Here is a 23,832-nt window from a genome sequence, read left to right on the forward strand (position 1 = left end):
ATTATATTTCATTGTCTTTATTTGCCTTGCTCGTGTTGCATTCTATATCAATTAGTCCAGTATGGGTATTGATCTCTTTGTGTGGTGTTGTGGTCTGCTAGCCAGAGGCATTGTTCAAGCAGTCACACACCCTTCTATCATACGTAGCACTGTTCACAACCTCAACACATAGGAGACCTATCTACAAAATGTGAAATGTGTCGATGAAGTAGCAAGTAAACTTTTTTTAAGCTGATGGTCACAACCATACATTCCCATGAGTGTGTAGTTCATTTAGTATGAGTTATGGGTCACTGATCGACTGCGAGGCAATCTTTTCTCGCAAAATGCAAAATAACCTTGCTTGGTTTTATGGGCAGCACAGACACTGTGGAGCTTTCTGGTGTTCATTGAGAGGTTTGTAAAAGTCTATGACACATTCCATAAATATTTACCTGGTGCTTGAAGTTTACATTCCTAGAATTCTAATACTAGAGTAGAGTAATAGTTGTGGGCAATTTAAGGAAATACCGTTGACTGCATTTGTTTTTGTTCAATATGTTCAAGTGTGAGCAAATCTTTGGTTTACCCAAAAGTTTTTTTATCTGCTAGCTTTTTATGCATAATCACACTTAACTACACAGCTCTGACAAAGAAAATGAAACCAGTACACATCATGCTTACAAAGCCTTCAAGCAACAAGAACCTACCTCTGGTGCACTTGTATTAGTTGCACAAATCAGTGAATAAAATCTCCCTAGTACCAATTGATCATCCATGGTGATAGGGATGCTAATAACGCACTGCCTGTGACCCCTTGCTACCACTGTGCGCCTCTGAAAATGGGCCATTCTCTTTGTGGGGAAGTGATTTCCATTACATTACCTCTTTATGTCCCAATCAAATTTAGGTAAACAGATGTCAAGTACAATCAACATCATGCACAAGTAAACTGGTCATTTAGCTTGGTAGAATAACAATATGCAATCTGGGTAATGTGTGCTGGTTTTTTACAGTAAGTCAGAGGTATTTCACTTTTCTTTTTATTCTAGAAACATTTGCCATTAAGTGACAGCTACAATGCAGTTGGTTACAGTGGGTCAGAACATGTTTGCACTTTTTGCATTGTTTTATTTCCAGCATTTTGTGTGTTGAAGGTTAAAGAAATAATATTTCTCCATAAAAAAATACAGTGCTAAACATATAAAAAGGTGAAAATAAGCCATGCGTACAATAAATATTTAGCTCAAAATGTATTCTATGCATGTTTTCTTTACACCTTTTTATGTTTAGTGATTTATATTATGGAGAAATAGTTTTTAATTTGTGGTCAACAAAAACCACTGAAAAGAAATAATATTTATTAAATTGTTTAATTCATTCACCCATCATTATTACAATGCAGATGTGATTTGTTTTGATTTCTAAGTATTTTGTACCTTGTATGCAGTATTAAAAGCAAATGTAGTTAGCCTCTATGGACAGTGCCCATAAACCATAATGATGTACTCTGCTTGACAACCAATAACATGAGAGATGGTGAGCAAATGCCCACAGGACCTTCACACTAGGTCTGACAAGGAATATTGAATGATATTCTCTCTGGGATCTCTAATGGTTATTGCTATAAACTACAAACTCAAATGCTTTTGTCTTTAAAATGAGGGAAATCCAACTTCTAGAATATGCTGCAATGTTTCCACCTGACTTTAAATAAATATAGAAATGTAACTTTAGGGAAAAAAACACCAATAAATGCAGTAATCTTTTTATTAAAAATGTACTTGAATTCAATGGTATCTCGTTCCAACACATATAGCAAAAATGTACCCTCGCCCCTTTGTTTCAGGGTGTGTGGCCAGGAGGGTAACAATGTTAGTATTATAAACAGGTAAAGATACTGTGGCTACGTCTCCACTATTGCGACCCCAAAGTCGTGCGATTTAGAGTCTCTCTGGATCAAAGTCGCATTAAAAGCCACATCAAAGTAGTGCAGGAACCTTTTCAATGTTGTTGATTGTCATGTGTCCAAATTTACTTTATGATTTGTCCCATTTGCAATGATCTATACGTTTCTAGTACAAAACATGCAAATTTATTGAAAAATTAGATAAACTTGTCAAAAAAGATATGAAAAATAAAAACAATTATTTGTTTGAATGCTGAATTAAAAAAAAAAAAAAACAGCAAAAACAGGAGGGCACTAGAAAGAGCAAATTACTGTAAACGGAGAATCGATGACAAGAGTTTAATAAGAACAATTTTTTACTTGTGTAGTACCTGGAATCAACATTATTTATAGGACTAATCAAAATACATTGTAACAGATTATAAATATTGTTACAATGTACATAAATGAAACATGCAGAATAAAGATGGGTGAACTGTTTTGGCCGAACATCTGATCTGCCATTCACAGCACCGAATCTTCTGTGCGCTCGGCGGGATTTTCGCCCGCCAAGCACACAGTTAATAACTTCTGTTTTTTGTGGAGCGATCCGGTAAGCCGGCCACCGTGTCCTTACCAATGGGCTGACTGCTGAATGAAAAAAAAAAAAAAATAGAAAAACATTACCAGCATTGCCCCCCCCCCCCCAATCCATAGCAGGCCCCTTGGGTCTGGTATGGATTTCAAGGGGAACCCCTTACCAAAATGCATGGGGTTGTTTATGTAAAACCTTTATCCTAAAAGGAAAAAAAGCTATTTGCTCTAACTGCTTATAAAGTGTTAGCTGGGGTTTGGCTGCGATCTGTTAGTGTATCTAAATCTACTAGTACATATAACCCTCCCCAGGCTAACAGTGCTACTGTCCAACAAGTGCCCCTTGTGCTCATTCATCCAGAGAGTAGGTGCTCTACTACAGGAGGTGTGTTACTGGCCAGATCACAGGGTGAAAAGCCTAAATGAATAATTCATTCATAAGCTGCAATATATTAGAATTTTGGATTTGTGTTTAACCACTTCCTGCCCGTAGGACATCATATGATGTCCTGGACTTTCAGTGGTGATACTGGGATGATGCCTGCATGCTCATTAAAGTAAAAGCAATCCTAGTACTTAAATAGCTGCTGGATTGCTTTTACACGTTCCTGGTCACCTATATGGTCTAAGAAACCAGAAGCGACTATTATTTTGTCACTTCTGGTTTTACCTGGATGTAAACAAGCTATTATTGGCTTGTGAAAGCATCTGATCAAACTAAAATACCTTTAAGGTCAGAGGAGAAATCTGGGGCCTAATAGCCCCTAGATGTTTCAGTAAAGAGTAACTGTCACTGCCCATGGGTAACTCACTAGGGATGGTGTTCATCTCTTGTGATAGCAATAAAAGTGAAAAAAAATGTAAAAGGCGAATGCTTATGTCCCACACACATATGTAAGCATTGTTCGCACGACACGTGAGGTATTGCCATGAATGTCAGAGCGAATTCTAACACCAGACCTCCTGTGTTACTAAAGCGTGACATGTTAGGTATCTGTTTACTTTGGCGTAACATTGTCTTTTATATGTTACCGAAAAAGAGGTATTAAAGTTTTTATTTTTTCCACACAAAAAAAAAAAAACGCTGCACACATACCATGTGACATGCAAAAAAAACAGCAAAACCCAACATTTTGTTCCCTAGGGCCTCTGTTTAAAAAATATATCACGTTTGGATTCCTAAGTAAAATGATTTTAGGAGAGAAAAGTCAGAATTGGCCTAGTAGGGACTTTAAAGAAGCAATGCAAATTTGCGTTTACGGATTTAAAACAAATGCCTTTTTTTTTTAAATTATAATATTATAGTATATAGTGTTCTCTCTGGGGAAGGCAAAACATTGGATCAGTCAAAGGTAAGTGTGAAATAGTCTTATTAACTTGATGTAAAGTTTCCCACAGATAACAAACATAAACAACTGGTTGCCTTGAGGCCCCTTTCGCACGATCGGACCGTTCAGGTCCGCCTGTCAGTTTTGACGACGGACCTGAACGGGCGCTCCATGTTAGCCTATGGAGCGACGGATGTCAGCGGAGACATGTCCGCTGACATCCGACCCGGTCCGATCCGCTAGAAGCAGACGGATGGCCCTATGTCCAGGTCCGGATCGGGTGAGATCTGATGAAAATGGACATGCTGTCCGTTTTCATCCGATCCCTCCATGGTCGGCAGCGACGCCTGACAAGCCCCTCCCCGCTCAGTGAGCAGAGAGGGACCTGTCATTCGCCGGCTCAGCGGAGATCAACGGACTGATCTCCCGCTGAGCCGGCGGACCGAGGCGGGCTCCGTGGAAGTCTGCCTCGTGTGAAAGGGGCCTAATTCTGATAGCACAAATGTCTAACTAATTTGCCCACAAATGTAGAAAAGGACACAATGTATTATCTATAGAATCTGATAAAGCTCACATTTGTTTGTTGTTCACTAGAAGCATGTGGTTGCCAATATGAACAATTTTCTTTCTCCTCAATCAGATCCATTGCTTAGCATTATCTTAGCAGGGCAGTAGAAAATAGAAGATGTATTTGCATCATGGTGATTTGATTGATGTGAATCTAACTGGATTGTATAATACTGCATAGAGCGAGTACATAAGATGTCCATATGGTGTTTGTTAGAGAATGCAAAGATCCTGGGCTTTTTTTTTGTTTTTATGAATTTTTTATCTTTAGTAATTAAAGATGGCGTATTCTGTTAGAAGTAAATCTTGCAGTGATAATTTCTAGTGCATGTGCTGTTTCTTTCAGATATTTGCACTATGACAAAGTTTTGTCGTCTTTAACACACCACCCACATACAGGTTCACTGTGCTTTTAATGGCCATTTGGTATGTTATGACTAAGAAACCCCTGATGCATGCCACAGCGTCAGCCATTTCTCTTGTCTTCTTGTAACCATGGATACCAAAAGAGAGTTCACGGCTAAGGCTGATTACATTTTAAAAAACATTTGGTAATGAGAGGTGAAAGTGTGTATGCGCGATTGCTTACACTTATGTAAAGAAGGACGATTATGTAGAATTGATAATATACAGGAAAACATAGTAAATAAACAAGACAAAAAAGGTGATAAAAACGGGTGAGATAAACTACTTTGCCAGTGCAATCTTGATGATCCTATTTAATAGTTAAAGGAGAAGTCCAGCCTGAGATCGTTTGGCTGGGCTTCTCCTATGGGTCACAGGAGTGTAATTCGTTTTGCACTCCTGTGACCTGTTTTCAGCAGTCTGAAGTCCGCTCTCTGCTGACGTCACAGAAATCAGTCCAGGCACCACGCCATCATGACAATGGGAGTCTGGATCCACCAGGTACCTGGACTGATGGCCGCCTCAGCCGCTGAGAGGCTGAGACAGCCTCTCCCCGCCCCTCCACAGTTTAGCGCTCCAGTGAGCGTGGAGGAGCAGAGAGGAGAGCTGCCTATTGACAGTCAACAGCTCTCCTCTCGAGGAGGTGAGAGAACCGAGCCATTGGCGATGTTCTGTGGCTCGGTTCTCAGTGTAGAGGCGCCGGGGTACAGATGCTGCATCCACCTAGGTAAGTATAAATCAGAAAAAAATACACCTTGTCTCAGAACCCTAAACCCACAGCTGATAGAAACCTCAAAGTGGTTCCAAAGGCTTTTTTTACCTTCATGCATAGCAAAGCCTTCACTTTGCAGGTCCCCCCCCACCCAGGCTCTTCCGGGTCTCTTCCTCCTCATTGGCTCCCCCTGCTGTCAAAGCTGAGCCACACTCCGTGTGTCTCTTGTGTCTGTGTGATGCACAGAGGCGGCTCGGGAGCGAGCACACACTCGAGTGCCACCAGTACAATCAGCTTGCTCTGGGGGCACTCAGCAGGAGGGAGGAGCACTTTCAGAGGACCCAAGAATAGGAGGGTCAAGGCTGCTCTGTGCAAAACCACTGCACAGAGCCGGTAAGTATAACATGTTTTTATTTTTAACAAAAAAAAGCTGTACCTTTAGTATCACTTTAAAAAACATGTAATAACCCCCCAATGCAGTCACATATTTCCTTGGATCAACATCATACATTGTAATTTTCTAAAAAAAATTAGTAGCCATTAACACTTAATACATTTAGAAATGCAATTTTCAAAGCAAGCCAAATCAGTTAGAACTAGCTTCAAGGGAAGACTATCACACGTTTTCAAAGCTCTTACAGTAAAGAACTGTTTCTGTATGTGGAGTTTTATCTTCCCATCCTATAAAGAAAGCCTACTTGTCTTTTGCAGCAACCTTAAAAGGGTTGCAAAGAGTAAAGGTTTTTTACCTTAATTAAAGTGGTTGTAAACCCCATTCATGAAATCTGACCTATGCACATATACAGTGCCTTGAAAAAGTATTCATACCCCTTGAAATGTTCCACATTTTGTCATGTCACAACAAAAATGTGTTTTATTAGGATTGTATGTGATAGACCAACACAAAGTGGCACAGAATTGTGAAGTGGAAGGAAAATGATAAATGGTTTTCAAAATGTTTTACAAATAAATATCTGAAAAGTGTGGCGTGCATTTGTATTCAGCACCCTTTACTCTGATACACCTAACTAAAATCTAGTGGAACAATTGCCTCCAGAAGTTACCTAATTAGTAAATAGAGTCCACCTGTGTGTAATTTAACCTCAATATAAATACAGCTGTTCTGTGAAACCCTCAGAGGTTTGTTAGAGAACCTTAGGGAACAAACAGCATCATGAAGGCCAAGAAACACACCAGACAGGTCAGGGATAAAGTTGTGGAGAAGTTTAAAGCATGGCTAGGTTATTAAAAGATATACCAAGCTTTGAACATCTCACCGAGCACTGTTCAATCCATTATCTGAAAATGGAAAGAGTATGGCATAACTGCAAACCTACCAAGACATGGCCGTCCACCTAAACTGACAGGCCGGGCAAGGAGAGCATTAATCAGAAAAGCAGACAAGAGGCCCATGGTAACTCTGGAGGAGCTGCAGAGATCCACAGCTGAGGTGGAAGAATCGGTTCACAGAACAACTATTAGTCGTGCACTTCACAAATCTGGCCTTTATGGAGGAGTGCCAAGAAGAAAGCCATTGTTGAAAGAAAACCATAATAAGTTACATTTGCAGTTTGCATGAAGCCATGTGGGGGACACAGAATACATGTGGAAGAAGGTTCTCCGGTCAGATGAGACCAAAATTGAACTTTTTAGCCTAAAAGCAAAATGCTATGTGTGGCGGAAAACTAACACTGCACATCACCCTGAACACACCATCCCCGCTGTGAAACATGTTGGTAGCAGCATCGTATTGTGGGGATGCTTTTCATCAGCAGGGGCAGGGAAGCTGGTCAGAGTTGATGGGAAGATGGAGCCAAAGCTGGAAGAGACATACCCAATAAGACGTGCAGCTGTAATTGTAGCAAAATGGCATTCTACAAAGTATTGACTTGGGGGGGGAATACAAATGCATGCCACACTTTTCACATATTTATTTGTAAAAAATGTTGAAAACCATTTATCATTTTCCTTCAAATTAACAATTATGTGCCACTTTGTGTTGGTCACATATCACATAAAATCCCAATAAAATACAAGTTTTTGGTTATAACATGACAAAATGTGGAAAATTTCAAGGGGTATGAATACTTTTTCAAGGAACTGTATTTGTAGTGTTTACTTATCTCTCTCCAAAGCTCTAAGTCCCGTGTCTTTCTGCTGCTTCATCCCTCTGTTATCAACATGATAACTTCTGACAAGTTCTCCGACACAGGAGAAAAAAGCAGCTGGAAATTTGTGTTGGAGATGGAGCTTAGAGATAGATAAGCAGAGAGCTTGTCTTTTCACAGTACAGCTCTGCATATTTCTTTGTTTCTCTGTCTAAGTGGAGGGTATGTGCCTTTCTTCCAATTAGCTCTCACACAGTGTATGCCCAGACTCCACGCCCAGTGCACACGATGTGCACTTTCTAAACAGTTGAAAGCTGAAAATAGCACATATACATGTAAAACTCATGTAGGGAGATTTGTTCATCTCTGTGTATCATCTGAGGCTGTTCACTGCACTCAGTATACGGTATGTAAGGGTTTATATCCACTTTAAGGTAAAAAAAAAAAAACATTTTAGGTGTGGCTCACCCCTACCCCCCCTAAATACTTACATGAGCCATCTCAAACCAGTGTTGTGCACTACAGCATCAGTGCTGCTCTCTCTCTCCCTCCATACTGGACTCAGTGAGAGAAGCAGGAGCCACTGGCTCCTGCTGCTTTCAATCTAATCCAATGGCAGGGGGCGGGGGCCAAGCCAAGCCGCACTGTGTCTGTCAATTGATGACACAGCACGGTTCAGGATCCATCCCGCATGAGTGGCTTGGGAAGTTACTCGAAGGTAGAAGAGGCCAGGGGCACCGGCGAGGGACCCCAGAAAAGGAGGATCGGGGCTGCTCTGTGCAAAGCCATTGCACAGAGCAGGTAAGTAGAACATATTGGTTAATTAGAAAAAACAAATCTGCTCTATCACAGGCTTGCTTTATCCCCCCCCCCCCAGTCCTCACTTGCAAAGACTTAGATTTAATTTGCTCCTGAGGTTTTTTAGTCTTTCAAAATCAATGCTGATATGATATTTATTATTTATTTATATTGACCTTTACCAATCTCCTCATTATTGTCCCTGCAAAAAAAGTCAATCAGGTCTGTAATTGCTGGGTAAAGTTATTGATCCCAATTATAAATAAGTAATGTAATGATTTGTCTTGTGTTATTCTATTGATATACAGTCGTGCTCAAAAGTTTGTATACCCTGGCAAAAATTGTGAAATTTTGGCATTAATATTGAAAATATGACTGATCACGCCCAAAACTGTCTTTTATTTAAGGATAGCAATCACATGAAGCCATTTATTATCACATAGTTTTTTGGATCCTTTTTAAATCATAATGATAACAGAACTCACCCAAATGGCCCTGATAGAAAAGTTTACATACCCTGGAATGTTTGCGTGTTACAGACACAGAAGGTGGCACACACAGGTTAAAATGGCAATTAAAGGTTAATTACACACATTTGTGGCTTTTTAAATCACAATTAGTGTCTGTGTATAAATAGTCAATGAGTTTGTTAGCTCTCACAAGCAGGCTAGACACTGAGCCATGAGGAGGTAGAAAAGAACAGTCAAAAGACCTGTGTAACAAGGTAATGAAACTTTACAAAGATGGAAAAGGATATAAAAAGATATCCAAATACTTGAATATGCCAGTCAGTACTGTTCAATCACTTAATAAGAAGTGAAAAATTAGGGGATCTTTTGACAACTGGCGGAAGAATTGCTCAGGATACAAAGAAAAATCCACAGGTAACCACAGGAGAAATGCAGGCTGCTCTCCAAAAAGACGGTGTGGTTGTTTTTAAGGAGCACAATTCAACGATACTTGGAACAAAAAAGAGCTGCATGGTTAAGGGTTGAGCTTCCAGAAGGAAGCCTTTACTGTGCCAATGCCACAAAAAAGCCAATGAGGCATGTTAAGGTCTTGCTGGGCATATTCTAACCAGGCTTTTTTGTGGAACTTGTGCAGTAAAGGCTTCTTTCTAACAACTTGACCATGCAGCTATTTTTTGTTCAAGTATCATCGTATTGTGCTCCTTAAAAACAACCACACAATCTTTTTCCAGAGCAGCCTGTATGTCTCCTGAGGTTACCTGTGGGTTTTTCTTTGTATCCCGAACAGTTCCTGTGGCAGTTGTGGCTGAAATCTTTCTTGATCTACCTGACCTTGGCTTGGTATCAAGAGATCCCCAAATTTTCCACTTCTTATTAAGTAATTGAACCGTACTGACTGGCATATTCAAGGCTTTGGATATCTTTTTATATGCCTTTCCATTCTTGTAAAGTTTCATTACCTTGTTACGCAGGTCTTTTGACTGTTCTTTTCTACCTCCTCATGGCTCAGTGTCTAACTGGCTTAGTGCATCCACGTGAGAGCTAACAAACTCATTAAATCACCAATTGTGATTTAAAAAGCCACAAATTTGTGAAATTAACCTTTAATTGCCATTTTAACCTGTGTGTGCCACCTTCTGTGCCTGTACCAAGGCCAAACATTCCAGGGTATGTAAACTTTTTATCAAGGCCATTTGGCTGATTTCTGTGATCATTATGATTTAAAAAGAATCCAAAAACTATGTGATAATAAATGGCTTTATGTGATTGCTATCCTTAAATAAAAGACAATTTTTTGGCATGATCAGTCATATTTTCAATATTAATGGCAAAATGTCACAATTTCTGCCAGGGTATGCAAACTTTTGAGCACAACTGTAAGGCCTGTCATTAAAAAGACTTCAAAATAAGAAACAATAGTTTAGAAATAACTGAGTTCAGTTCATTGAGGGATGGTGGGTGTAAGCCATCTGGTCCAGGTGATTTGTACATATTTATATTGTTGTCATTATTTCTGAACCATGTGAATGTTGAGCCACTGTGGTGCATTTGAAATTATTTTCGTACCATCCTCTTAATGTATGGCAGTAATGCCACTTTCCTTTGTATATAAAAAGCTAAACATGGTCATTCAAAATCCTGCCTAGCTTTCCTTCTATGTAATGTTAAGGAGAGGACTGGTGTTTGTTTACCATAATTAACCCTTTCTGCGCTGTGTCGGCAGATCTCATTATCAGTTGTAAACTAGATTTGAACACGTCTGTCCTAACAAAGGGTTAAAGATTTATATATTTAGAAATATTTATATTTGTATATATAATTGTATTATATTCAACTTTTTAATTAATATCATCAAATTAAATTAATATGAATTTATTGTTGGCCATTATTGGCACCTTGAGTGCAAGAAAAGCTCAAGAAAAATGCAGTCTGCAGTTTCTAACCATCTCTTGTATCGTGATCTCAGTCTCTAACCATCTCTTGTATCATGTCTGCAATCTCTTACTTAAACTTGAACACATTGCTAATAGTATTAGCAAAATTTTCATTTGTTGCACCTCTAGCAGACATGATACAGGAAATAGTCAAAGATTGCAGACATAATACATGAGATCAATGCAGCCTCATCAATGCCCATCAAATGCAGCCTACAAGTGCCCATCAAATGCAGCCTCACCAATGCACATAAAATGCAGCCTCACCAGTCCCCATCAGATGCAACCCCACCAGTGCCTATCAATTGCAGCCTTAGCAGTGCCCATCAGATGCAGCCTTACCAGTGCCCATCAGATGTAGCCTACCAGTGCCCATCAGTTGTAGCCTACCAGTGCCCATCAGATGCAGCCTACCAGTGCCCATCAGATGCAGCCTACCAGTGCCCATCAGATGCAGCCTTGCCAGTGCCCATCAGGTGCAGTCTACCAGTGCCCATCAGATGTAGCCTTGCCAGTGCCCATCAGATGTAGCCTTGCCAGTGCCCATCAGATGAAGCCTACCAGTGCCCATCAGATGCAGCCTACCAGTGCCCGGATCACACAGAGCTGCAATCTCCCGCTGTGTCACAGAGCTAGATTAGAATTGCCTGGGCCAGACGGCATCAGTAGAAAAATCCTGCCTCCTATGATAGACATAACACTGATTCAATTTCCTGGCATTGGATTAGCGTGCCTCCTAATCACAGGAGGCGGGATTTTGTTACCGCGGCTTGTGACACAGGGAGATCGTCATGCTGCGTGACAGGGAGAGGAGGAGAGAGGGGAGGACTGGAGTGCGCCAGGATGACACCCCTGCAATGTGTGGTACCCGGGGCGGACCACCCCCCCCTTTTCGGTACCGTTATCTGCACTTTTTTTTCTTTCGGCTGAATGAAAAAAACACCAGTTTCGGTCGATATGTTTCAGTGCACCTCTAGTTTTGGTCTTTCTAGTATATTGTATGTGAATAATGTTTACAGTTTAGATTAAATTAATGAGGGTTACCAAACAAACACAGGCAATATCTTATTAAAAGTAAAATTGTACAAAAATATGGCCAACCTAAGTGGTTCGTTTCCCATTTTAGAATAACAATGGCCAGCTAGCCTGAAAATATTAGGCTGTAAATGTACCAATAAACAAAGATTGTTTATGTACTGTACATTTGGCCACTGGGGCATAAAGCAATGATTTTCATGGCTCCACCCACTATCCTAAAAGAAGCAATAAATCTTTTTTTTTTTTTTTTTGGATATTTGATGGACGTGAGACTTTTAATGATAAGATTTGTCCTGTGTTTGTATGTTATCCCCCTTTATTATAAGACATATTCTGTGTGCTGGCCATAGATGGATAGAATTTCAAACAAAAATTCTTAAAGTGGTTTGTTAACCCACTTTTGCCAATTTTACATAATCCTGCTGGTTCCCTAATGACAGAAGCTCCTGTCTGTGTGTTTTATAAAAAAAATGCCTTATTTATCATATTTCACAGCGGTTTCCCACGTTTACGTGACCTGCCATCTCTCTCATCTGCCTGGCTAAAAGATGCAAGGGGCGGGGCCAAGATTCCCCCACCTGACGTGAGCCAGGACGCGAGGAGGAAAGGAGAGAGAGAGCCGGTGGGTCACTTGATCGCAGGGAGCCACTCTGAAATTTGGTGGCATTTTTTTGTAAAACACACAGACAGGAGCACTTGTCATTAGGAAAGAAGGAGGATTGTGTAAGATTTTAAGTGTTATGAGAGCAGCAGGAGTTGCGGGGATGGGCACTGTCACAAGATCCGACAGGCAGGGGAGGAGGGGGAGTCTCAATACAAAGTTAAGGACATCCCCAGATCGGTTTGCATATAGCAGTGCGAACTGTCAATTCGGACAGGAATTGGATTGCATGGGTGTGAACACCCATGCAATCCGATTCTGGTGCGGACCAAAAAAAGGGTCCTGCATGAGTTTGGTCCGAATGCAATGCAAATTCGGCAATACAATCTGTATGGCTGAGTTTGCATCCCACAGACATCGCATGTGATTTGCACAGCGGTGCAGTGTGAATCACATGTGATGTCTGACATCGCACCAATGTGAACCCAGCCCTAAAAGCAATGGTTTTCATACACTGCACTGATGATGGCCAGCTAGCCTGAAACAGCTGCATGCATTTTGCAATAAACGGTTCTATAATATTATATAGTCTATGTACTATAAATGTACTATAAACTAGCAGCTCTGGATGTACATTTGACCACAGGCAAATAAACTCTTCTGTGATGGAAGTGAGACAAGCAGATTCTTTCTATTTTAGGAAGGCTAATTAAGTTAAAGGCTTTTGGTTCCTTTTAACTGTCCTCATCATAAGATGTCAATTTTTTTTTTTTTTTATATTTTATTTTTTACTAAAGAAACAGACTGATCAAGGCCTTTGAACAGGATTAAGTCTTTTTGCCAGATGCTATGTCCAGTGTAGTTTCCTTCCGTTAGTAATATATCTGTGGCAGCAAACACAAGTCCAAATATCTTATAAGATAGGAGTACAAGGCGACCAGGATCATGAAGGATGTTTATAGAAATTAAATTAATTATATTGAAATGATATCATACCTGGCTGGGGGTTTCCCTCCTTCTTCTCCGCGCTACTTATACAGAGCTCTGTACGGGAGGAAGTTACATATCATAACTTCCTCCCAAGGATGCTGCAGAGGAGAGTAGGTGGAGCATTAGGCTGCAGTGCTAGTGCCACACAAAGACTTGGCGCTGGCCGCCAGAACAGTTAAGAGTGGCTGGTGGCCGTCGATCTGTCTGAACGTCCTCACCCGGCCAGTAATATAATATTGATAGGCAGCAGTGCCCATAAGACGGTGCTACAGCCGGCAGGGACTCTTTTTCGTACGGGAGCCAGGGGGAGGCTGTTTCTTTCTTGCCGCCCCCCTGCAAAGTGCCGCCCTAGGCCTGAGGGTGTGCCCCCCAAGTCTTTTTTTGTCTTGGCCTGGGCCTTGTCGGCTTAGGCCACGATACAGCACTGCCTATAGGTAAAAGTCATATGAGGAAGTTTACTCCCACTTTAACAGCTTACAATAAAATTACAATAGTTAGGAATTGTTCTAGTGTACCCCGCCATTTGTCAGGCTTGTATTTTTACATACAATGCATCCGCAAAGTATTCACAGAGCTTCACTTTTTCCACATTTTGTTATGTTACAGCCTTATTCCAAAATGTATTAAATTAATTATTTTCCTCAAAATTCTACAAACAAAACCCCATAATAACAACGCGAAAGAAGTTTGTTTGAAATCTTTGCAAATTTATTAAAAATAAAAAATGAAAAAAAATCACTTTATACATAAGTATTCACAGCCTTTGCTCAATACTTTGTTGAAGCGCCTTTGGCACCAATTCCAGCCTCAAGTCTTTTTGAGTATAATGCTACAAGCTTGGCACACCTATTTTTTGGACAGTTTCTCTCATTCTTCTTTTCAGGACCTCTCAAGCTCCATCAGGTTGGATGGAGAGCGTCAGTGCAATCCTGACTAGTCTCCCAGCTCCTGCTGCTGAATAACAGCCCCACAGCATGATGCTGCCACCACCATGCTTCACTGTAGGGATGGCATTGGCCAGGTGATGAGCGATGCCTGGTTTCTTCCAGACATGATGCTTGGCATTCAGGCCGAAGAGTTCAAGCTTTGTTTCATCAGACTAGATCATTTTGTTTCTCATGGTCTGAGAGTCCTTCAGGTGCCTTTTGGCAACCTCCCAGCGGGCTGTCATGTGCCTCTTACAGAGGAGTGGCTTCTGTCTGGCCACTCTACCATAAGGGCCTGATTGTTGGAGTGCTGCAGAGATGGTTGTTCTTCTGGAAGGTTCACCTCTCTCCACAGTGAAACGCTGGAGCTCTGTCAAAGTGACCATCGTGTTCTTGGTCACCTCCCTGACTAAGACCCTTCTCCCCTGGTTGGTCAGTTTGGCCAGGCGGCCCACTCTAGGAAGAGTCCTGGTGGTTCCAAACTTTGTCCCATAATGGATAATGGAGGCCACTGTGCTCTCTGGGACTTTCAATGCTGCAGAAATTTTCTGTACCCTTCCCCAGATCTGTGCCTCGATACAATCCTGTCTCGGAGGTCTACAGACAATTCCTCGGACTACATGGCTTGGTTTGTGCTCTGACATGCACTGTTAACTGTGGAGCCTTATATAGACAGGTATGTGCCTTTCCAAATCACGTCCAATCAACTGAATTTACAACAGGTGGGCTTCATTCAAGTTGTAGAAATCTCAAGGATGATCAGTGGAAACTGGATGCACCTGACCTCAATTTTGAGTGTCATGGCAAAGGCTGTGAATACTTATGTATATGTGATTTTTTTTGTTTCTTATTTTTAATAAATTTGCAAAGATTTCAAGCAAACTTCTTTCACGTTGTCATTATGGGGTATTGTTTGTAGAGTTTTGAGGAAAATAATGAATTTAATCCATTTTGGAATAAGGCTGTAACATAACAAAATGTGAAAATAATAAAGCAATGTGAATACTTTCCTGTACAGCTGATACCGGTACTATACTGTATAGCAGTGTTTCTCAACCTTTTTCCAGTCAAGGCACCCTTTAAAATTCTGCACAATATCGTGGCACCCCATTACAAAATGTAAAAAACGAAACTGATAGTTTTACATATCACAGCAACATCCACACACACAGGATACCTAATGTTAGAGGTAATTTATTCTTACAAAGCAAACACACCTTTGCACGCTGGTACTGACTAGTCTTCTAGTGTTTCTCTTCTCCCTCAGTTTCTCTCCCTCGTTCAGCCAATGTGTCTCCAGTGCTGATGGAGAGGGGAAAAACACGGATGTTGTGTAGGCGCTGATATCCTCCATATCAATCGATGACGTCATTGGTTGTTAGGACGTTGGCAGCTAGAAGGTTATAATGGTGCACAATGATAACCTGTGGCTTTGTATATCTAAAAGGCAGGTTTCATGCACCCACTGGCGTATATACAACTTTTGGGCAGTTTTTCATCATTTTGCCAAGTCACCCCTGAAGTAACCTGAAGGCACCCCAGACTGCCTGGGCACCTTGGTTAAAAAAAACTGCTGTATAGGATGGTTTATATGTGTGTTTTTGATGTTTTGTTATTATAGTGTAGCAAGGTCTCCGACCTCCTTCAGTCTAATATGGACCTCCAGGGCTAGAGATCCTGACATCCTTCTGTATATGGTGGGTTGTGAGGCATAGTGGGTGCAAGGTGAAAGTTATTGGGCGCCAGGCACTTCTTGAAAGAGATATTTATTTCTCTTACAATATTTTATGGGGGAAAGAGGGTTAGGGCCAGGACACCCTTAAGTAGTGGCAAGTTCAATTGGTAGACTCAGAGACTTCAATAGGACAGCCATGCAGGGAAAGGCCTCCAGCAAGAAGCCACATCTGCACGTGCAAGAATACTGTCTCCTATGGCAGCAGTCTTTAACAGTTCCTAACACAAAGCGTAACAGTTCTTTCACCTTCACTACAACTTCTCCTTGTAGTTCTTCCGCACACTGAGCTCCCGGTCTCTCACTAGACCCTTTGATTCACTGACCCTGAATCCCTTGAACTCCTCTAATCTTCCTGGTATCTTCCTCAAGCGTCACCCTCACATCGCTCATCACTGCTGGGTCCCTAGATTGGCACTCCAGATACTTCTCAAGCTTCACCCCACTGGCCTGCTCAGTCCCTGGCTTGACACACAAGGCTGCTCTGCAAGCATCACCTCCGCTGGTTGGGTCCCTGACTTGACCACTGCCTGAAGTTTCCACCGTGCCCGTTCGGTGAGAATGCTGCTCCGGTACTTGTTCATTTACTCACTGTGGTCCCTGCTAATCAGGTGGTTGGTCCTTTAGTTTCAACAGCTTCCCTTCTACCTCAGACCACTGACAGGTTTTCCGGTCAGAAGAACCGTCACTTTTGGCTGGACTGCAAGCCCAACCCTGCGCTGCTCTCTTGCTTCTGGATAGGCCCTCACACAGCCTAGCAGCCAGACACCCCCAAGATGGACCCAGTCTTTGGCCAACAGCCTAGGGCACACGACACACATCCACTCAGACAGCCATCCAGGTAGCACAGAACACAGATTACCTGAGCTCACTTGAATATGTAGGTGCTCCCAGCAGGCCAAGGGATTCAAGAAAACCCCTGCCCATTGGCTGAGATACCCCATATACCCATAACCTGACCTTGGGTTGCCCTCTTATATCTAGTACCACCAAATACCCGGCCACCTAGTGGTAGAAGAGAAAAGTGAAACAAGGCCAAACTTAGGGAGAAATCAATGGATCTCTAGCAATCAACCAGGGTAACTACTCCTGGCAAGTAAATTTGTGAGGAGAATCCCTGCCTAAACTTCAGGGTGCTGCAAAAGCTATTGTTAATAGTTGTAATATGTCCCTTTGGTGTGTCTCTGTGCCTTTGTTTTGAATCAAACAATATATTACATACATGGTAACAAAAGCAAAGAGTGACATAGAATAGCAGGGATTCTTAACCTTTTTTCAGTCAGGACACACTTTAAATTATGCACAGTCTCGAGGCACCCCATTATAAAGTTTAAAAAACTAAACTAATATTTTTACATATCGTAGATAGCACGTAGGACACCCAACATTAGAAGTGATTTATTCTTATAAAGCAAATACACCTTTGCACACTGGTACTGAATAGTATTTAGTGTTTCTCTCCCTCACTTAGCTAAATTGACCCCAGAGCTGAAAGAGAGGAGCAGAGAAGGGGCAAACTAGGATGTCCACAGGCTTGTGATGTCCACCTTATCAACCTATGATGTCATTGATTCTTAGACGCTAGCATCTGGCCCATACAGTCCCCAAGGTTCTAGTGCTGCACAATAAAACCCTGTGGCTTTGTTTAACAAAAAGGTAGACCTGATCCACCCACTTGTTGACAATTTATGGTCAGTTTGGGGCAATTTTTTAGGCATTTTGTCAAGGCAACCATGAAGAACCCAGAAGGCACCCAAGGTAGAAAAAGGCTGGCCTATAGAGCAGAAAGCTGCATACTCTATGTAAGTGGGTGTTTACTGCAGTTGGTTTGTTTTAGCCCTGTAGTTATAGTTTAATCAAATGCCAGATTTATTGAAAAATAACAGCGATCAACAGACTGCATTTAGAATAAATAGACCTGAAGTAAGTGTGCATTGGCAATCTCACAGTGAAAATTTGACTAGTGAGACTTAACAAGTTTATTTTATGCTGATCTTAAACAAACACATTTTTGCCAGTAATGCTGTGCCAACCATTATTTTTTATTTCTTTTATCTAAACAACATAATCTGATAACATGCATATGGCATGCTTCTGTCTGTTTGAAGCCTCCATGAGAATTCCTTAGAAATATATAACCAACTAATAGAAAAAAATCTTAATAATATTTTGGTGAATTAGTATAGTCAGGCTACTTCCACTCTGAGGAGTTTTCAAGCGCCTTTGCATTAAAAAAAGCTTCTGAAAAGCTCAGGAAAGATGCTTTCCTTTAAAATCAATGATTGTGTTCACACTGGGGCAGTGCACTTCCGTTGTGGTGAAAAAAATCCTGCTTGCAGCATTTTTGGAGCATGATCGGGTAGTTAAAAAAACGCACCAAAAACGCACCTTCCCATTGAAGGCAATGAAAAATGTGGCAGTGTAGTTGTCAGTTGAGGGAAGACAGCGGCCGGCGATCACGTGAGGGCCGAGAAGCGCACTGAAATAAGGTATACAGTTACATATTTTTTTAATAAAGAACATACACTGGTGCACATAATGTAATCTAACGGGGGGGGGGGGGGGGGGGTTTATAGCAAGAAAAAAAAAGTGTCTTTACAACCACTCTAAGATCTCCAACCAAAACATTTATTTGTTTTGTATAGAATGTAGAAGGGTTAGAACCTCTGTAAAGTAAGTTTTGTCTGGAATTGTGCTTTAAAGTGTTACTAAACCCACAACAGTAAAATAGTATATGCAGTAAAGCATGCTTGTTATATTCACTGTAAAACCTAAGGGGTTAATCTGGCACATTGTGTACAAAGGCTGTTTTATGCTGTTTTCTCTGATCCTCCCCTCCTTCCACTGACTCCTAATAATTTCCTGATAACACACAGTTTATGGAGTCAGGCTGCACATGCTCAGTTTGGTGTGTATTGCTAGAGAGGTTTTTTTTGTTCTTGGGAGGATGCATGTGATCAGCACAGTGCCACTTAGCGCTCTCCAGACAGAGGGTCAGGGGTCCTACAGTTTCACAGGACAGTGAGAAAACCCCTCCTACAAGCTTTAACCAGTGTTTGGCTGGACACTGATAGAAGTCACAAGATTGCTCTAACTGCTTATGAGAAAAGGTATTTAGTAGTTTATATTTACTAAAATAATTACATTTCCATGTTCTGTGTTACTGTGGGAGACCACATATAGTGTAACAGATATGAAGGTTTAAAGAAGAAGTAAACGTCCATGGATTATTTGTATCTATAGGTAAGCCTATAATAAGGCTTACCTATAGGTACTGTAAAATAAAGTCGTAAAATATGTCTGTAAATATATTATGTATGTGGGTCTTGTTATTTTATTTATATACAGATCCCTTTTTCTACGCTACAGAGTACCTTTTGGTCTGGGACTCTGTAGATAGTTTTAGCTTGCTGCTCAATAACCAGTATAGGCTAGAGCCAGGTTAGGCTTCTGGTGGTCTTGCCGGGATCATAGGCTTAGAGGTCCGGTTGCATGTAAGATTAGAAACTATTAGGGAGGGACTAAAGCACAGAGTAGATAGGCTGATTCTGAGTTCCAGTGCCATCACACAGTTCCTGCTGGTGAAAAGCTCTGTTCTAGACTGGTTGGACAACAGTTGTAGGATCCCCCTGTGGCTTCTGATCTTCTCTTCAGGTGTCTGTCACAAAGACAGAAGCCACATCATCCTCAGGGCTCCCTGCTACTAGCAGCAACATTCATCTAGAGGTATCTCTTATGCCGCGTACACACGAGTGGAATTTTTAGCATCAAAGGTCTTACGGTCTTTCTGACGGACTTTCGACGGAGTTACGATGGACTTTCGAACGACTGGACTTGCCCACACACGAACGGACTAAAGTCCGTTGGTTTGAACGTGATGACGTACGAAGGGACTAGAATAAGGAAGTTCATAGCCAGTAGCCAATAGCTTCCCTTGCCTCCTTTTTTGTCCGTCGGACTAGCATACAGACGAACGGATTTTTTGACCGGACTCCAATCTGTTGGAAAGATTTAAAACATGTTCTAAATCTAAAGTCCGTCTGATTTTCAACAGAAAAAGTCAGCTGAAGCCTACACGTGGTCGGATTGTCCGACGGATTCGTTCCGTCGGGCCAGTCCGGTCGAAAAGTCGTGTGTACACGGCTTAATATTAACTAGACATACCTGGATATATGTGCACAAAGCCAGCAGGACTCCTTTCAGGCACTTTTGCTGATACCTGTTTGTACTTTGGATGTATGTACTGTTAATAATCACTTCCTATATGAAGCTTGTGTTATTTCTTTACTGGTGTGCATCTGTTTACTTATAGTAAATGTTACATATTGGTTGCAGTAGTTCTTTGGCTCCCGATTACTTTGTTTAGATTACTGATTCATTTTCCAGGAAGGGAATCCCCTCTATTTACAGAGGCCCTGTCCTGGGTGGAGGCACTGCCAACTTTATTATTAAACCCATTCTTCACTTTAGCGAAGGTTCTGGTTCTCTTATTTACCCACAGGTTTAGCACAGTATCCTGTTTAGGGTGGGCCATTTCTCATAACCCACAGATTTGGATCAGTTCACAAGACAGATCAGTGGATGTACACCAGGCTACAATTACAATACATGTAATTGTGTCCAGAGTATTTATAGTGTAATTAAAAACTCCATAAATTCTGGGGTCGCAAATGATGAGTTATTGTTGTTAAATATTTGTCCATTTGGATATGCCCATCATGTATCCTAATCTATGAAGATCTGTGACACTTAAAGTGGTTGAAAACCCTTACATATACCCAGTGAAGTGACTGGCCTCAGGTGATATACAGCAATGAAATAAATCCTCCTACATAAGTTTTAGCTGTTTATCTGCAGTCTTCTCTTCTCTACATCCATTAAAAGTCCAGAATATACAAAGCTTGGCTGAGCTGTCAGAAAAAAGGGGGCGGAGAGCTGAAATTACACTCTGCATAGCTCAGTGAGGAGAGCTCTGAGAATTGATTGGGGAAAGGAGCACACCTCCCTTCACACAGCTCACATGAACAGAGCCAAGGAAGTCAAGCAGCAGGAGGTCCCTCCCCTGTCCCCTTTTTTTTCTCTTGGTGTCAGGAGAACTTGTCACAAGTGATTCATGCTGATAGCAGAGGAACAAGCCAGCAGATGGAAATGTAGTGCTCTTAATTGTGACAAGTACACACTATAGAAGGATATGCTTTGTTCATATTTCATGTCTGAGGTTTACAACAGTTTTAAAGGAGTTGTAAAAGCAGAAGGTTTTTTTATCTTAATGCATTAAGATAAAAAAAACCTTCTGTATGTAGCAGCCTCCCCAGCACCCCCCAATTAATTACCTGAGCCCCATCTCTTTCCAGCAATGTCTTAGTCGTCCTCTTTCAAGTCAGATGGAAGTAGGACCGATGTTGCAGGGCAAAGGCAGATAGACAGTCGTACAACAGTCGTGTCGTACCAGTGTGAACTTAGCCTAAGGGAGGGTCATAACCCTTGTCAGTTTATTTTTTGCCATCTATGTCTCATTGGGGAGATTTTCCTTCACATCCTGTCCTATAGCCAAAACAGGAAGTGAGAAACTCCCTGCAAATTAAGGGAATCCCTTGAGAACCCCCAGCTCACCAGAACCAGTGTCCCCATATATTTCACCTCTATTACTTTTCTGGGGACAACCCAAAATTTGGGATTTTCTTTTACTTTCACTTTCAATGATAACAGTAAACAGGACAAATAGAGAGGGTAAAACTCCTTAATGAGGGCACAAACAGCCATACAAACTGACAGGTGTTGTAATATCTCTCCACGCTATCCAAAACTAAAAAAAATGTTTTGTCTTTATTTTGCCGTTATTTGTATTTTAAGCTTTGTGCTTATGGGTCCTTTTTTGTTTTCAGTATTCTTCAAGATTGGATTAAAACAATGATGTCACCTTCTGCCAAGGAGAATTTCACTTGCCAGGCATGAATGTGAACTCTTTGCTATTTAAGTGGCATAGGGGCACAGAGGGAGAACAATTGCACTAATTTATACAACATGGACAGCATGTTTTTCCTTTATGCTAATGGCCTAAAATTTGCTGCATCTTCCAAATACTGAGGAATGAAAGGCTTTTCATGTTTTTAGTCTCATTATCTTGTTTGGATAATGTTGTAAATCCCTCTTTAGTAATGTTGCTAGGAGCAAACATTGCGTCAAGTGGATTTTAGTTAACACATATATGGAACGTGTTTATCCTATTTGAACCACTTCTGCTTCAAAAGATTTACCCCCCTTCATGACCAGGCCATTTTTGTGATACTGCACTGCGTTATTTTAACTGACAATTGAGTGGTCATGCGACACCGTACCCAAATACAAATTATAACCTTTTTTTCCCACAAATAGAACTTTCTTTTGGTGGTATTTGATCACCTCTGTGTCTTTTGTTTTTTTTTGGGCGCTATAAAAATAAAAAAGACCGACAGTTTTGAAAAAAAAACAAACAATATTTTCTACTTTCTACTATGAAACACATCCAATAAAATTTTTTAAAAAAAATCAAATTTCTTCATCAGTTTAGGCCAATATATATTTTGCTACATTTTTTTTTGTTAAACAATAAAATAAAAATCTCAGTAAGTGAATATCGATTGATTTGCACAAATATATATATTATTATAGTGTCTACAAACTATGGAATATATTTATGGAATTTTTATTTATTTTTTACTAGTAATGGTGGCAATCAGCAAATTATAGCGGGATTATGGTATTGCAGCTGAAAATCAAATACTAACTGCCACTTTTTTTGGGAACCATTGACACTAATACAGTGATCAGTGCTAAAAATAGACACTGTCACTGTACTAATGACACTGGCTGGGAAGGGATTAACATCAAAGGGTTAATTGTGTGCCTAGCCTGTGTTTTATTACAGTGTGGGAGGTGCTTTTACTAGGGGAAGATGTGGATCCTTATCTCTGCTTTGTAGAGACACAGGATCCATGCCTCCCCTCCTGTCAGAACGGCAATTTGCCTTGTTTACATAGGAGACTGCCGTTCTGCCTCGCTGCAGGATGATCGGCATGTGCCGGCAGACATTGAGTCCATCGTACCCACTGTGTATAATCACAGCGGAAGTGGGCTGGCGTGAATTTGCACCCCCTACCCGGAAGTGCAGGGTCATGAATGTAGTATCTCACAAAAGTGAGTACACCTCTCACATTTTTGTAAATATTTTATTATATCTTTTCATGTAACAACACTGAAGAAATGACACTTTGCTACAATGTAAAGTAGTGAGTGTACAGCTTGTATAACAGTGTAAATTTGCTGTCCGCTCAAAATAACTCAACACACAGCCATTAATGTCTAAACTGCTGGCAACAAAAGTGAGTGCACCCCTAAGTGAAAATGTCCAAATTGGGACCAATGTGTCAATATTTTGTATGGCCACATCACAGAACTGGTGGATGTTAGAGACCTTAGGCTCCTCCACCTTCCATTTGAGGATGCCCCACAGATGCTCAATAGGATCTAGGTCTGGAGACATGCTTGGCCAGTCCATCACCTTTACCTTCAGCTTCTTTAGCAAGGCAGTGGTCCTCTTGGAGGTGTGTTTAGGGTCGTTATCATGTTGGAATACTGCCCTGCGGCCCAGTCTCCAAAGGGAGGTGACCATGCTCTGTTTCAGTATGTCACAGTACATGTTGGCATTCATGGTTTCCCTCAATGAACTGTAGCTCCCCAGTGCCAGCAGCACTCATGCAGCCCCAGACCATGACACTCCCAC

General features: G+C 41.2%; 1 protein-coding gene and 1 long non-coding RNA gene across 6 annotated transcripts in view; one reads left to right on the forward strand and one right to left on the reverse strand.

The window, feature by feature from the left end:
* ANKRD6 (ankyrin repeat domain 6) overlaps nt 1-23,832 on the forward strand; it is a 345,397-nt gene that overhangs the window by 78,674 nt on the left and 242,891 nt on the right. The window lies entirely within an intron of this gene.
* Nucleotides 1-23,832, reverse strand: part of LOC141140113 (uncharacterized) — an 84,090-nt gene that overhangs the window by 4,594 nt on the left and 55,664 nt on the right. The window lies entirely within an intron of this gene.

Source organism: Aquarana catesbeiana, linkage group LG04 (genome assembly GCF_042186555.1).
Source record: "Aquarana catesbeiana isolate 2022-GZ linkage group LG04, ASM4218655v1, whole genome shotgun sequence".
NCBI classification, from domain to species: domain Eukaryota; kingdom Metazoa; phylum Chordata; class Amphibia; order Anura; family Ranidae; genus Aquarana; species Aquarana catesbeiana.